The 17,586-nt window shown below is 47.7% G+C and overlaps 1 protein-coding gene across 2 annotated transcripts in view; it reads right to left on the reverse strand.

Annotated features, from left to right (window-relative positions):
- The window catches only part of UBAC2 (UBA domain containing 2), a 194,220-nt gene that overhangs the window by 106,482 nt on the left and 70,152 nt on the right, over nucleotides 1-17,586 (reverse strand). The gene's annotated exons all lie outside the window — the stretch shown is intronic.

Raw genomic sequence — 17,586 nt, forward strand, 5'->3', positions numbered from 1 at the left:
AATATTCTGCTGCAGGACAGTACTTGCATTTACAAGTACCAACCAAACAAGTGGTGGAATTTATTAGTTTACTGCACTCTAATAAAGACATATGTAGATGCTGAGATATTTACTGTGGAGCTAATTAGGCAAATCTACAGTAAATATCTCATGCAGACACACCCCTCAATAGTATTTTCCTCCTAACTGCAAATAATTACTGATTAATTTATGCCTTAAAGCAGAGGTAAGCAATTATTTAGGCTGGTGGGCCACTTAAGTTTTGGTGAGCTGTGAAGGGTTGCACACATAAAATCTTTCAGAAGATACAATTTTTAACAAATTATAGATAAAAACAAATCACATACTAAAAATCAAACATCATATTTTAATTTTATTTCAAAAAATAATTTTTCTCCTGATTTACGTTTAAGTGCATAATAGCTCAAAATAAAGTCTTGCTCTTGTATACTGTGGGATGGTGGGGGGGGATGTGTGGGGTGGTGGGGTTGGGAGAGTGTGCGCTATGTGTGGGAGGAGTGTGGGCGGGAGTGTGGGGGGAAGACTACCCACACATTAGGTCCCAGGAGCTGGCCAGGGTTTGGGGGGGCAGGGGGCAGGTGCAGCAGAACTCACCCCAGTGGTGCAGGTCCACCTTCCCCACATCTGGCTTGCACGTGGGGTCAAGCTCCACCTGCTCCCACCCCAAGCAGCCCATACCATTCTCCCTCCCACGCCTGGCCTGGGCTCGACAGACAGCACCACCCTGGGCCTGCCCCAGTCACCACATGCACCTTCCCAGTGGGGCTGCTGCCACAGCTGCCTGGTACAGCTTGGCTCCTCTACCTGCTACCTCCTCCTTTTTCTGCTGTGCTGCTCTAGACAGTGGGAAGCATGGGGAATCAACAGCAGCTGTGGGGACATGCTCCAGGCACCACATGCCCAGCCCCATGTGTCAGGGGGAAGCTACAGCCAGACAGCTCCTGCCCCGACACATCAGACTCCAGCTCTGGCTCCAGCTCCCAGCAGCCCTCCACCCATTTAGCTGGCTGCACGTGGCTGCTCATTGCACTGGGTAGGCGGAGAAGGTGGAAGCTGTCTGGGAGCTGCAGCCCTGTGTACTGGGGCAGGCATCACCCAGCTGCAGCTCCCCCTCTCCCCCCCACCCTACCTTAAGTGGCACAGAAGGGGCAGGAGAAGGATGAGGAAGAGCCACTGGAGGAGGGGAAGCCAAACAGTACCTGGGCAACTGCAGCAGCAGCCCCACCAGGAAGCTATGCATGCTGCCTGAAGGCAGGGCCAGGGCAGTGCTGTCTGGCAGGCACAGGACAGCTATAGCCAGGAGTGCAACACAGGCTGCTGTCAGTGGGGCTCGGCCCCATGTGAACTGCCATGGGGGCAGCCATGCGCCAGATCCAATCAGTTGACAGGCCAGATCCAGCCCATGGGCCATATTTTGTCCACCTCTTCCCTAAAGCATAAGTGTTTATATAACTTAGGTGTTGTACTAGGGCTACAATGTTGCAGTCTTGATGGTCCACAAAACCTCTGAGATGCTTTATCTTTTACTGGACCAGCTGCAGAGTTGGAAGAGTTGCTGGACAAGTTTTCAGGCATCAAGTCCCTTCTTCAGGTCTGCATCCAAAAGCTTGTCAACAGCCCTCCCAAATATACAGTTAACTCAGTAAAAATTACCATAAAAATCCCTGCCTCTTGGCTGTAACTTGGACCTTCCATCCTATATAGATAGAACCTACCAGCTTCACTTATAACCCTACATAACTGCCTAAATTCATAAACTTTCTATACAGCACACATGTATTTTAAAAAATGGTACCCCAAAACCTGTTTAAAAATTAGACAAAATTTAGCTGAATTGGTACAGAGGTACATGAAGTTTATAATCCAAGTAAAGCATATTGGCTCCAATTAAACAATCCTGCTGCAGGATTGTCTACTTTCTTCTTCCTCCAACAAAATGCTTTCCTACTCTTCATAATTAGGTTTTATTTGAAACTTTCTAATAGAGACATGCTTGGAAGGAAGCAGGAAGGCTGAACTAGTGAGGGCTGCGATCAGGAATTTGAAAAGTGGCCGTTTCAGTTCCCACCAAAGAAAATCTTTTACAGTCACGTCATCTTGTTTCCCAATTCCCTCAGCTCTCAAATTTATAAGAAATGCTCCACTATCTCCTCATCTCTCACATACACTGTTTCACTACTCTTTATTCAACTCTATAGCAAGTGCTGCACACTCACACCACAGGTGTAGCATCTCCAGTTACTATTTTATTTCCCCATAAATAAAAGAATGCTGGGAACACTGGAAATTCCCTGCCTGTCCCCCCTCCCCCCACACACCTTCCAAAACAAACCCTCAATGAACCTACTGGAGGCCCAACATACTGTGAAACACCTGCTATCCATTTTCCAATGCAGACTTGTATGGTTATTTTAGTACTCCCTTGTACAGTGTCTACTGGACACACAGGTGTCATTATACTGTATTTTCTCACATATAACATAACCATATAATATGAATGAAGTTTTTGAAGTCATTATGAAGAACTTTTTTTCTAGAGATATGGCTACAGAGAGAAGGGATAGAGCCTAGTCTTCAGATGATTCACCTTCCCCTTCCAGCTTAACTAAAACCCTACTTGCTGCTGAAGACTGACCTCTATGGGTGGACCTATGATCTTGAAAAGAGTTAAAGAGTTGTGAACCAGAAGAGACCAGGAGCCCTGGTAGACAGGAAAACTGCCCAAAGAAGGGTTAGCTTGATTAATGGGTTGATCATTAAAAAACAGAAATGATTCACAGCTGTGAAGTGAAGAATAATAGGCCATTTACTCAGTGAGCCATTAATGAGCCACTGACTCCCTCAGATGCCCAAACAGTAATACTAGAGCTGTTGCAGGGTGATTTTATCTTAGGGAAAAAAAAAAGGTTTCCCTTTTAATACATACACCTCAGTTTTAGGGGGGTTGAGTTAGGGGAAAAAGGTGTGCACTCTATGTGAGAAAATACAACAGTTACTTTAGGGCTCTAATATGAGTGGTTCACTTAATTTTTCTATTACATGTCACTTTGCCTTTTTTCAGTATGTTTCATTTGAATATGCAGATTTAATTAACCTTGATTAAATTCTTCAATCTACTCTAAATAAATTTGTTATCTTCATATTCTGCTACTTCAGTGTTTACTTCCTTTTCCAGATAACTAATATATTTAGTAGCAATTGTCAGCATATAGTTTATTGGTGTAAAATGGTTAATATGGTGAAAAATAGACTATTTAGTCCCACTGTTTTCTGTCTCCTTGCTAATTTCACAATTATCTCAGCTCTACTTTTCACCCATGGTTATTTATTGTTCTTTCTAAATAGCCATACCATTGACTTTATCAAGTTTTATTTTTTATTTTGTAAATTCAACTACGTTTTTCTACAGATTCTGAGAGAAAAAAAGTTGTAGACAGATGATTTTTAAGGAAAGCCACACTGCTTTGTTTTCACTATATCGTAATTGTTATGTAGATACCTTCCACTCTGTTTAAGCTATTTTAATTGGATTGTTTCTATCACACCTGGCAAGGGATGTGCTTGGTCTCCACCCTTGGAATTAGTCTCTATTTCTAGTGCCAAGCCTTTAGAAAAGGGGTATTTTAGAGTTCTTATGTTAGAATGGTAAATCAAATCTTGTTACAGTTACCTGTTCCTCTGTACCCCAACACCCAGGATTTCACCTTTCCCTCTCTGCTAGGGAGCCCAGTTCTTAAAATGGGGCTTTCTTGGTTGCCATGTGGGACCAGGAGGGAGTTTTTTCCCCTCCTGCTGCTACACGTGTTAGAGTGTTTTTTAAGCCTTCCTCAGAAACACTGGGTGTTGCAGCCAAAGCTGGGGATTTTGACTGGGATGTACCATTGCCCCTGCTGGGACTTAAGCCCAGAGGTTTCAGGCTAGAGGGTCTTGTTCCTCCACTAAGGGTCAGACCAACTGTCATATTTGGAGCCAGGAAGCAATTTGACTCCATGGTTAGATGAGGTGTGGGTTTCTGCTTTCCTCTGTAGAGGGGGATCAGTGAGGTTGGGGAGCTCTTCCTGGAATCTCTCAAGCCTTTTTTTTTTTTTTTTTTAACTAACCTTGGCAGCAGCAGGATGTTGTTTTACCTGCGGCAGATTAGGGTGTTATATCTTGTGTCAGGACTTACTGTATTATTTTTTCTAATAGATTATTAAACTATGGCTTTGTATATCATGGTTTGGATAGGGATCATCCTGCCACAGGCAAGGGGTTGGACTGGGTGACTTCTAGATGTCACTTCCAGCCCTACTTCTCTGACTCCTTGAACAAAGAACTCCATCTTTTAGGATCACAGGAAAGGACGGATGGAAGGGACTTCATAAAATCATCTAATCCAGTCCCCTGCTCAGGTAGGATCATCCCTGACTTAAACCATCTCAGCCAAGTGTCTTTATAATCTTCTCTTGAAAATTTTCAGGGATGGAAATGGAAGTCTACAACTTCTCTAAGTAGCCTATTCCAATGCTTGACCAACCTCAGAGTCAGAAAGTTCCTCTTTCTCCAAACTAACTTTCCTTACCATTGCTCCTAGTCTAGTCCCCTACAGGCACAGAGAAAAGACTCTCTCAAAGCCTCTTTAAAATCACCCTTCAGATATTTAAAGATTGTTATCAATTCCCCCTTCAGTCTTCTCTTCTTCAAATTATATAACCATAGTACTTTCAGGCTCTCCTCAAAACTCATCGATCCAAGGCCTCTATCCATTTTTGTCATTCTCCACTGGACTCTGCCCACATCTTCCTTGAAGTGTGGGGCCCAAAACTGGACACAGCACTTCAGGTGCTGTGATATACCTTGACTTTAGTATGGCTTTTAACACTGTTTCCCATGACATTCTCATTAACAAGCTAATAAAATACAGACTAGAAAGTACTGTAAGGTGGATACAAAACAGGTTGGATCACTGTGTTCAGTGGGCGGTCATCAATGGTCCAATGGTTAATGAGGATAAAGTATCAAATGCAGTTCCCCAGGGATCTGTTCTGGGTCCAGCATTGTTTAATTTCTGATTAATGATTTGGATGATAGGACTAGTACCTGTCAGATCTGTGTTCCTGAGGGAACCCTGGCACCCAGCTTGCTGGACTTACACACACACACACACACACACACACACACACACACACACACACACACACACACACACACACACACACACACACACACACACACACACACACACACACACACACACACACACACACACACACACACACACACTCCTCATCTAACCAGAACTAAGCACAAGAAAAGTTTAATAGGCATCTCAGGCCATACGTTCCCCGGTCCCAGTATGGAAGGCCTATTTAAACTTGATTGACTGAAACTTGGTTGCCGGGTTAGGGAATGCTGAGGCAAGACACAGAGTCAGAAGAGCTACAGGCAACATTTGAACAATGGTTAAAGGATCATTACAACATCCAGCCTGTTACAGCCCAGACCACAAATGCTGTGGAAGTCCTCCCCACAAAGTTTATGAACACTCCAAGTAATCCCCCTTAAGTATGTTAAAAAACTACAGTAAGATCTGAAAGTCATGCTAAGCTGAGGCTTATTCACAATATGTAAAATACAAAACATTGATGTTGACTTCACAGTGCAAGCATAGCTAGGCCATCTGAGAAGAAATAATGTGGTATCCTTTTCAGTTTATTTTATATATTCATAATAATTTCAAGCCAGCTCCTAGGTGTCTGGTTACTCCTTAAAACTTTGTGTTTTTCCTGGTTGTTAATCAGTTTCTTGAGATGTTCCAAACCAGATAACCCCTTGTCACTGAAAAAGGCAATTCATTTAAATTGAAACTGTTTCTACAACAGGATTTTCCCTGTCAATTACAGCTTGAGACCCTCTTGATTTACACAATTAAAAGAATGCTTTGAAGAGGCTGGACTAAGGGTATAAGAAAGCTGTAAAGCAGCAAACAGTGCGCTTCAAGAGGTAGAAAGCTCTCTGACACCATCCACTGTTGTTCTCAGGAAATTGAGAAAAACAGACAGTCTCTTTTGGTTGCTTGTTTAACCTTCAACGATCGTGTTAGGAACTTTGCCTGTCAACAAACCACCCAAGTGCCTTGAAACGGTGAGATCCCAGCTCTCACTCTTTCTAGGTCTCATTCTCTCTCTTTTTCTCTCTAGGCATAGCTTTCATAACCTGAATGTTATTAGTTACGCTTGAGCTAGGTTTCCCCAAATACCATGAACCAGGGTAACATTGTAATTGTTTTTGTCTGTTTTTCCTTGCATGGCTGTTATTACTGGTACCATCATAAATTTCACATACTTAACAATAAATAACTCTTATAGTCAAACTGGTGGTAACCAGGTGCATTTTTCCTTGTCTACTTCCCCTTGCCCACTTGCTCTGCAGCAACGTTTCTTTTATCTAAGCCAAAGATCCCTGTAAAGCCCAAAAATACTGTGGGGTTTGCTCATCAAGTGGCTATCACTACTAGGACAGTTAGGGCAAAAGATTGGGAGGTGCTGAGTTTGAGACACATAAGGGGATCAGCTTGTATAGGGTGATTGACCCAGTTTGGCTCAGACGTCCCCTAATGAACTGAATGCTGGCCCATGAGGGTGTCAGCTGGACACCCAGCCTGATTCAGAGGTATTCTGTTCACCTGTGTGCTTGTGTCTTACTCCATTTTTACTGTTACCTTAATGAACTGGTTCCTAACATATGAGGGTGTCAGCCTATACATGCTGATCAACCCGGCCTGGTCAGGTGTGTCACATTAATCAATGTGTGTATGTATTTGACTGATTTGGTGGCTGGAGGAACCCAGCCCCATTGGAACCGAGTCCTGCAAGGTAGCTTCATTGGGGGTGAGGATTTGCAGAATGGAGAGATACAGCTCACTACAGAAACACAAGTAACACAAGCATCACATTGATAGAATTATAGAGACCCCAGAAATGTACCCCTAACAAATGAGTGCACCCCAAAGTGATAGGCAAATTTGGTAACAGAATAGGGTACACACTTAGCAAATTTGCAGATGACACCAAGTTGGTGAACATGCAGACACTCTGGAATGAATGGGTAGGATCCAAAATGTCCTAGATAAACTACAGAAATGGTCCACAATCAATCAGATGAGATTCAACAACGACAAGTGCAAATTTCTGCACTTGGGATGACATAATTGCATGCACACTGTTCACTCATATTCAGCTCTTGGTCTGCATAACCTTCAGCCTAGCCAATCATTGCCGTTTGTATTTGCACATGTGCAAGGTATGGCTTTGTGGTCCTTGGTTAAAGACCCTCTTCAAAGAAATCACTTGACTTCTCTGCAACATCAAACAAAACAAGAAAAGGATGTTGCAAACCAATTAAGTGGTTTCTTTGTAAAATACTTCCCCCATAAAAGCCCACCCCAGAATCACTCTTCATAGTTAAGGATGAAAGTGTCTCAACACATTAGTGACTTAACAAAAAAAATGCACTTATTTTTCATTACAATAGAAACAGTGAGCTTAAAATAATATCAGGCCAAAAAATGAAGAAAATCAATGCTAAACAGGCTTGTTTTCATACACACATCCCAGGTCCACAAATTCCTTTCATCAGCAGTAGTTCAAAGTTCCTAGAGACAGCTTGCAGATTTCCTGGTAGTCTAATAAACCACCTAATTATTTTACTAGATTCTTACTTTTCACATTTTTAAATACCTTGTTATTTGTCTCTTGTCTTTAAAGCTCTGTTCCTGTGGAGTCCTGCTGAACTAACTGTTATTAAGTAGTTCCATCAATAGCTTTTCCTTAAATAAAATTCAGTCCATTATACAGGTAAGTTAAAAACGCTCACTCCTCCTGCATGCTCCGTAATTAACTGTTTCAAAACCTTATCTGTGAAGTCACTGAACTTAAGCATCCTATTTATTCCAATAGACTTCAGTCACACAGATACTAGACACTCTGTAAAGCAACCATGTTTATTACAAGGATTTGGTTGATATGAGCCGTGTCAACATGAGGCGCTACTGCAAAATGGTCACTGCACGTTTATTTAGTACTTGTTCATACAAGTACTAAATAAATGCACAGCAACCCAAGTTACTGTGCAGTGGTGCCAACAAATGCCTTTTTGTAATGTTACTGAGCAGTAGCTTAATATTACTGTGCAGTAGTGTTGGGTCATGGTTTTTTTGGCATGCAATGCTACTACACAGTAGTATCAGGCTACTTCAGTCAGTATCTTGTGTAGACACGCCCACAGGAGCTGAAAGGGCAAATTATTATTCCTCCTGCTTTCTCCTTTGAGAACCTTCCCCCAAAATTAGGTACAAGTTAGGTACCTGGAGGTTAGATACCTAGCAGTGCCATGTAATTTGGAGGAGAGAGGGGAAAGGAGGAAGGCAATCTGTCATCAGCAGGGATCTGGGTTTCTCATTCTTCATGGGAAAATGGAGAAAACCAATGGAGAAGAGGAGAGATCTTGGAGTCATGACTGACTCCATGATGAATATGAGTTGCCAATGCGACGAAGCAATAGGCAGAGCCAACCGCACCCTGTCATGCGTCAACAGGGGCATCACTAACAGGTCCAGAGAGGTCTTGCTCCCCCTCTATGAGGCGCTGGTCAGGCCACAGCTGGAGTACTGTGTCCAGTTCTGGGCACCGCACTTCAAGAGGGACGTGGGGAACCTGGAGAGGGTCCAGAGGAGGGCCACTCATATGGCTGGGGGCCTCTATGGCCAGCCCTATGAGAAGAAGCTGAGGGACCTGAACCTCTTCCGTCTCTGCAAGAGGAGACTGAGGGGGGATATTGTGGCTGCCTACAACCTTATCAGGGGCCAGCAGCAGGGACTCGGGGAAAGTCTGTTCACCAGGGCCCCTCTTGGAGTCACCAGGAACAATGGCCACAAGCTGAGGGAGGATAGGTTTAGGTTAGATATTAGGAAGAACTACTTCACAGTTAGGGTGGCCAGAGCCTGGAATAGGCTTCCCAGAGAGGTGGTGCTCTCACCTTCCCTGGAAATCTTCAAGAGGAGACTGGATAGGTATCTGGCTGGGATTTTATGACCCCTCCCACCAGTGCTCCTGCCTGCCCATAGCAGGGGGTCAGACTTGATGATCGGTCTAGGTCACTTCCGACTCATTGATTCTATGATTCTACGGACTTTCCCCTTTACAGGAGGAAAATGTGGATTTCTCATTTCACTAAAACCCACAGACCACTTTTGCAAAGAGCTCTCTGCAGGCTGGCAGAGTTCCAGCCTGCAAGAGGCTGGGAAGGAGCAGGAGGAGGGTGGTCAGGCAGGGGGTGCCCCACACATGTGGCCACCAAGCAGCCTGGAGAGCAGCTCCTACCGGTAAGGGGCAGGGGAGGAAACTGAGGCTCCCACAGGAAACGAGGGAGGGAGGGAGGGAGTTAGTTGGGCAGGACTGGGGCAAAATGCATGGCCACAGGGCCTCGGCAGGGAGCAGGACGGGACCATGAGTGGCTTGTATGGGGGGCAGGGGAGTAGGACTCCCCACTGCTGCATGTATTCCCAGGGTGGCAGGGGGACCCAGGCTCCCCAGACCAGTGTTCGGGGTGAGGGGAGGCTACCTCACTGTTTCCTGCAGTGCTGGGTCGCACCCACTGAACTGCGGAGGACCCGGGGGAGTGCAGCAGGGTGGGAGTCCAAGCCCGCAGTGGGTAGCCCACCCCCATCCCATGCACAGATCTGGAGGGCACGGATCCCCTGTTGCCCCTGGGGAATGCATGTAGCAGCATGGAGATGCCCTGCTCGAGCATGCAGCAGGTAACAGGAGGGGGAGCCAGGCTCTGTGCTTTGCTCCACTACAGCAGCCACCACCTCCTTCCACAGGCAGGGGACTGCAGACACGGGTCCCTGGCCCTGTAACCCTGGCAGCTGGGACCCCCTCCAATAGGGCTGGGGATGGCAAGAGGCCGTGCATGGGAGGCAAGGGGCACCAGCAGGGCCGGGGCAGCTGTGTGTGTGGGAGGCAGGGGAGGCTTTCATTTTAATCACAGATTTTGGGGGGTTTAATCAGAGATTTTGCGATTTTTTATATCAGGAAAAACTAGGATCCCTGGTCATCAGACCCAAATACAGTTAATTCTATGAGGACCAAGATGAAAGAGATTAGTTACTTCTTTCATGCAGATATATCAGATCCTAAAAAAAGACAGTAGATAGATTTTCAGCATTTACCAATACAAAACCCCTGTTAACATAGTGCAAATATTGACTTTGGCATGGCCTGTTGAAAATAACTTGCTATTTTTCTTCAGACAAAAAATGACATAGGTCACCATCATTAAGCCAAACTGCAAACAATAGCTGAAACTATCATTTGTTTGGTGTTGTTTAGCACAGTCTTTTTAAAGCAAACCACAGGATTTCCTCTGTATTTCAAACGCATTTCCACCTCCCCACCTTCTTCTACTCTGGTAAGGCAGAAGAAAGAAACAAGTAGCTGCAACTTCCCGACAGAGGAAGGGAAGAAAAAAAAAATCCTCATTCCTAGTTCTGTTGCCAGTAAAAATTGGAGACAAGCTAGCTCCCATTTGGGCTGAAAACTGTCTCTCCAACTCCAAGGGTGTAACAGGGGGTTTTCTCAGGGCCAGTCCACCCACCTGTTTTTGGGCCAACTGCCCGCCTCCTTGCTTAACAAGTCTTGTTGTTTCTTAATTGGTTCTAATAAGACAGGAGGCTGCCCATTCTTGCTCCACTGCCAGGGGGTGTTATTTGTGACTTTGTTCCTCCCCTACACCGCAGCCCAAGCCTCACAAATGGCATCCAGGTAACATAATGTTCCTGGCCTACGGCTGGACCAAGCTTAATCCACTGTCCATTGTCAGGCCTCAGACGCACACATTCATACCTCCCTCCTCTCACAGGGCCTCTCGCGCTCCATCCCCTCTCACAGGGTCTCTTTCACGCATCGACAACTTGTACCACCTTGCTCCCTCTCGAAGTGGCCCCCTTCAGCCACAGGCTTTACCTAGCACACACCTTGGGTGGCAGAAGTACCATCTTTTGGGCCTCTCCCATGACCCTCACTGGGGTAGTGGCCAAACAATTGCCTGACTGGAGCCAAGTTTGCTCCAGCCCCACCCAAGGCAACTCTATACACATTCACACACACATACTGGGCTTCAGCCCTCTGGTTTCCACCTTCACTGGAGCTCCACATCTCCACCCCCTCACCGGGGCCATGGGGCTTCCCTCCCCAGTGGGGGCTCAGGTGGCTGTAGCCATGCCTGGCCCCCTTGTACTCACAGTGTTGTCGGGGCTAGGGGGTTAAGGCACCCTGACCCACCTTTCACCGGGGTGGTAACTGGCCTGGTATTTCCTGGGGGCTCCCATGTCATTGGGAGCCCCACCAAACCACCCACTCCCGGCAGGGTGCAGTTTTAGGTCAAGCCCAGGACCAGGGGCCTCCAAACCATCTCCTTAAGGTCCTGCCCTTAACTCCAAAATGTTTCGTACCTGGCCTGCCAGCAGCAAACTGCTCTGTTTATATAGGTGGGCAGAGTTCTAAAATAGTCACTGTAATCAAGCACCTACTGACTGTTTGGCTCAGCCCTTAAAGTGGCAGGCACTAACAGTGTCCTACCACAAAGGGGAAAAAATTATGCTCTTGATACCTTTTCCCAAAATGTATCTTGTCCAATCCATTTCCTTCTCTTTCAGAGACTCAATTTATCACAAAGGTTTTACCAAAGCCAAAACAAATAAAACCCTAAACATGTTGCATGTCACTGTTGTGTTCACTTCAGTATACCTTACCTTGACACAACGGTAGTAACAGACATCTAGCCATCCAAAAAGTTTGACAGAAATAGTTCAAGCACTTGGGAGCCTGGAGCAGGGAGGAGAGGAGTGATCCAGGCACACGTGTGTCCCACACGCATGTGTGCCCCCTTACCTGACCTGAGGCAGAGGCGGACGCAGCAGCAGCGAAGCCAGCAGCAGGGGCGGCAGCAGCTGATCTCCCTAAGGTAAGTGGGCAGAAGGACCGGACGCAGCTGAGCTGGATCTGGAGGGGAAGCCCCCCAGATCCCTCTTAGCTGAGCTGGTAGGGAGCCGCGCTCCTGAGCCGCGCCGCGTGAACAGAGCGCGCCAGCATTTGCATCGGCATTTGTGCCAGCGGGCGAGTAGGAAGGGCTAGGAGGGAGACTCCTGCTAGGGCAGGGTGAAAGCACTGCACTAAGCACTAAACAAGCAGCAACTCCTACAATGGTGTCAACACAGAGTGCTGCCAGGCCCCCTGCCAGGGGGACACAGCCTACCCGGGGCTTGTCTGAGGCCTCCACCCAGACAGAGCAACGGGGGGGCTGATGTCCTCCCACCCCCTGGCCTATGGGACTTACCCAGCAAGGCCCGGGGGGGGCAGGGTTTGGGGACCCCAACATCTGTCCTGCAGGCGCCTGCCTTAGGGCCCTGGAGGAGCAGGTAAAGGAGCTCCAGGAGGAGGTCAGCAGGCTGAGGGGAATCAGGGAGGTGGAGGACAAAATTGACAGCTATTTCCCTTCCCTGCAGGGCCACACAACCAAGGAAGAAGCACCTCGGGAAGTGCCCTCTCCACTGCAGAGTGGCAAATGGTCACCTCCAGAACCAGCGCTGCTTGCAACACAACAGTACCACTTCCTCCAGTCCAGCTGGATAACAGGTACGAGGCCCTGGCAACTCTGAAGGAGAAGGAAGGAGAGGAGGACAACCGGAAAGGAGGCAACTCCACGCTCTCCACGACCCGAGCAGGTCGAAGGAGCTAAGCAGTCCTGGAGGAAAAAGCATCAAGTGATCGTCATAGGCAACTCCATCCTGAGCGGTACAGAGGGCCCCATCTGTCGCCAGGAGCCCTTGACACACGAGGTCTACTACCTACCCAAAGCAAAGATTCAGGATGTAAAGGGGATGATCCAGGCCATGATCCAGCCCACCGATTACTACCCCATGGTCCTAATCCATGTGGGTACTAATGATGTGGCCAGAAGCCCTGATCACCTGATGGCGCACTACCACACTCTGGGGGGCATGCTGAAAGAGGTAGGCGCACAGGTGGTTTTCTCTTCTGTCCTACAAGTGAGCGGACATGGAAGATGGCATGCGACATGCATCGCAAAGACCAACTGGCGGCTTTGGGAATGGTACCTCAAGGTGGGCTTTGGCTTCCTCAACAACGACCCGCACATCATGATAAGAGACATGTTCAGATGGGATGGGCTCCACCTTTCCCCTAAAGGTAGGCGTGTTTTCTTCTAGGTTGGTGGATCTCCTCCAGTGGGCTTTAAACTAGGCTCGTTGGGGGAAGGGGAAGATGAGGGCAGAGGAAGCCTTGGACCGCTAAACCAAGCAGCACCCACAAGTACAGCCCAACCTAGACCGACAAGCGGAACGTATACACCAGGTAAGCAACAGAGGCCAGGGCAATGCTGAAAGTAGGGGGCCAGTGCACACATCCTCAGGAGGCCGCAAATGCTTCTATACAAATGCTCATAGTATGGGAAACAAGCAAGAGGAACTTACCCTCCTGCTAGCTGACACCAACCCAGACATAGTGGGGCTCACTGAAATGTGGTGGGACCCAACGCATGACTGGGTGGTGAATATCAAGGGCTATAGGCTGTACAGGAGGGATAGGACAGTGAGGAAAGGTGGGGGCGTGGCAATCTACAGTAAGGAGGAATACACATCCTCATCAATTATCAAAGAGTCAGAGGAGGGGGCACTCTGAAGTGCTCTGGGTTAGAATACAAGGCAGTCGAGGGGAAAGAGACTTAACGGTAGGGGTCTACTACAGACCACCCAACCAAGGGGAAGAGCTAGACCAGGAATTCTTAAGTCAGCTCACGGAGGTAGTTACGTCAAAGGACGTGGTCATCATGGGTGACCTGAACTTTCCAGACATCTGCTGGGAAGAGCAGTCATCCAGGTCTGACTGCTCACGTAGGTTCCTAGCCAGAATGCAGGATCTCCATCTAACTCAGGAGGTCCACAGCCCCACCAAGGGAGACGCCTTGTTGGACCTGGTGCTGGCCACCGGCGACAACCTGGTGAGGGGGCTGCAGGTGCTTGACCACCTGGGCAACAGCGATCATCGCCTGCTGGAATTCACCATCCAGCGCAAGGTGGCAAAGGCCTACAGCAAGGCAGCAGCCCTAGATTCAGGAGGGGGGGGCTTCAATGAGCTAAGGAGAATAGGCAGGGAGGCACCGAGGTCCCAGAGGGGAGGGGAGCCAGGTGTCCAAGAAGAGTGGTCACTCCTTAAGGAGACAATCCTCCAAGCCCAAAGGGAAATAATCCCAACAGAGATCAAAGGGGGCAGGAGAGCACAACAGCCCCAATGGCTCACCAAAAGCATCCAGGAATGTCTCCTAGCTAAAAGGGAGGCGCACAACCAATGGAAGGGAGGGGCCATCACCAGGGAGGATTTTACTGCGGTTACTCAGGGATGCAGGGGGGCAGTCAGGAAGGCCAAGGTGGAGATGAAACTGGGACTAGCTTCCCAGATCAAGGACAATAAGAAGTCCGTTTTTAAAAACATAGGGGGCAAAAAGAAGGTTCCAGGTAACGTGGGGCCCCTGCAGGACACGCTTGGAAATTTGGTCATCCCACCAGATGACAAAGCTAACCTATTTAACGATTTCTTTAACTCCATTTTCCTGAGCAGGGACCAGAACAGCCACCCCCACTCTGGGCCCCGCTTAGACCCCAGGGAAGGCGCACTTAGGCCAAGGGTTAGTGAGGAACTAGTTAGGGAACTTCTAGAGGAACTGGATGTATTCAAATCAGCTGGTCTGGACGATCTCCACCCTAGAGTACTGAGGGAATTAGCTGAGGTCATTGCAGGACCCCTGGCATGGCTTTACGAGCACTCGTGGTGCTCTGGTATGGTGCCAAAGGACTGGAAGAGGGCCAGTGTGGTTCCCATTTTCAAAAAGGGGAGGAAGGAGGACCCGGGAAACTATAGGCCGGTTAGTCTTACCTTGATCCTAGGTAAGTTTTTTGAGAGAATTATCTTGGCACATGTCCACAAGGGGCCAACAGGGGAGATTATATTTAGGGGCAACCAACATGGGTTTATTAGAGGCAGGTCCTGTCAGACCAACCTGGTGGCCTTCTATGACCAGGTCACCAAATCCTTAGATGCAGGGGTAGCAGTGGACATAGTCTTCCTGCACTTTCGGAAGGCCTTTGACACCATCTCTCACCCCATTATCATTAAGAAACTGGGGGACTGTGGTGTCGACACCTGCACAGTCAAATGGGTCAACAACTGGCTGGAGGGCCACACCCAGAGAGTGGTGGTGGATGGGTCATTTTTGACCTGGAGGGATGTGGGCAGTGGGGTTCCGCAGGGCTCAGTCCTCGGGCTCGCACTGTTCAACATCTTCACCAGTGACTTGGACGAGGGGGTAAAAAGCACCCTGTTCAAATTTGCTGATGACACTAAGATATGGGGGGATGTGGGCACACTAGAAGGAAGGAACAGGCTACAATCAGAGCTAGACAGGTTACACGGGTAGGTGGACAAGAATAGGATGGGATTCAGCACTGACAAGCACAAGGTGATGCATCTGGGGAGGAACAACCAGCACCATACCTACAGGCTGGGGAACTCCCTTCTCATCAGTACAGAGGCAGAAAAGGATCTTGGAGTCATCACTGATGCCAAGATGAACATGGGCTGGCAATGTGGGGATGCAGTCAGGAAAGCCAGCCACACCTTGTCATGCATCCACAGATGCATCTCAAGCAGATCCAAAGAGGTGATACTCCCCCTCTATGCGGCACTGGTTAGGCCGCGGCTGGAGTACTGCATCCAGTTCTGGGCACCGCACTTCAGGAGGGATATGGACAACATGGAGAGGGTCCAGAGGAGGGCCACTCACATGATCGGGGGGCAGCAGGGCAGGCCCTACGAGGAGAGGCTATGGGACCTGAACCTGTTCAGCCTCCACAAGAGAAGGCTGAGGGGGGATCTAGTGGCCTGTTACAAACTAGTCAGAGGGGACCAGCAGGCATTGGGGGAGTCCCTGTTCCCGCAAGCACTACCAGGAGTGACTATTTAAGGATGAGCTGCTCAGCTACTTGCTATGGCTTTTATTTCAAATGGCATCACTTCTTTAAGATCAACCATCAGATGTCCCAAACCTGTGACTTTAAGCTGAGATGGCAATAACCAGAGTTGCACACCAGGTGGCAGTGCCTGCTTAAGAAACATGAAGCAAGCATCTGACAAGCCAATATTACATCATAATACTCACTTAATTTTTTTTACTAATCTTTGCATTACAATATTTGTAAACAGTGCTGAATTGTCTGTTTAACATTTTAAAAGCTTGTTATCATTGTTTAGTACAAATGCTACATAGGAATTTTTTTGCCTAGTATACAATGCATCTTTGTACATACAGTATTTTTAAAAATTGAATAATTTATTTAACCTTAAATTAATTGCCATCTTCTTTTGTTTAGCAGAAATAGATCTATTTAGCAGGAAGTCTCATCCATGAGTCAAAGCAGGAACTTTTGCTTCAGGAATACCATCTGCGAAGGCTTGAACCACTAGAAAAAACAATACTGGCTCTCTAAGGAATATAAGGAGAAACCTCATTATCCTGTTCTTTCTCAACCTCTTTTCCAGATGCATCATTGTTAGTTCTACTGACCCTTCTGTAGAGTCCTCAATAGTCAGTGTTTCCAATGCTGCAAGTTTGTTTTCATCTTGGACAAACTCCTTAAGCATAACATTCTAACAGCAATTCTAGACCACCATCCATCCATAATAGGCGCCACGTGCATACTGCCTACATCAACTGCCTCTTGATAGGTTAATGTTACATTTGTTGACTAGCTGAAACACGCTTTGCAGAAGCAATTAGCAACAGTGGCAGAAATGATGTCATTTAGGTTGTGACGGTTGATGCCTAATCTCCTGGAGTCCGGTCATTATCTCTTGCTAGGATCAGGTGTTCTCTTAGACCTCACCTGCCACGACTTTGATGTAAAAGGAGGATTAAAGATAGCAATGATCCTAGGAGACCAGATGGCTGTTACTGACTAAGGGTTATTGGCTCCTCTTCACAGGGCTCCACCATCCCCATCCCCTGCCCAATCCACACCAGGTGTTCTACACTTACAAATTACCAGTATTCTTCTCTGGGGCTCCAGCTCCCCGGTTACCAAGTCTCAGTTCTCTACACCCTCTCTTTGTCCTGGCCACTTGCCCCATTCTTTGCTGCCAGCCACCCCGGCTCGAATCCCACCTGGGGCTCTCAGGGCTGGGCCCAGGGATTCTTCCCTGGCTTACTTTAATATCTTCTTCGCTGTCCTTGTTTTCTAGGTTCCCGGAGTAGTTCACTGCACTCTCCAGGCTCTGACTCATCGACAGGGACATCGTCGATGCTTCTTCCCCCAACTTCCGCAGGTAAGTGGGCTGCCAGGGCTCTTCCTTGAGCCCTGGGGTCAATCCCTCTGTCGTTGTCTCTCCCCCTTCTCTCCATCTCCTCTTACGAGTTTTCTCTCTCAGGATTGCCACCGCCTGCCTTGTCAGTATG

The sequence above is a fragment of the Crocodylus siamensis genome, chromosome 1, assembly GCF_052110815.1.
Source record: "Crocodylus siamensis isolate JL-2025a chromosome 1, ASM5211081v1, whole genome shotgun sequence".
Taxonomy (NCBI): Eukaryota; Metazoa; Chordata; order Crocodylia; family Crocodylidae; genus Crocodylus; species Crocodylus siamensis.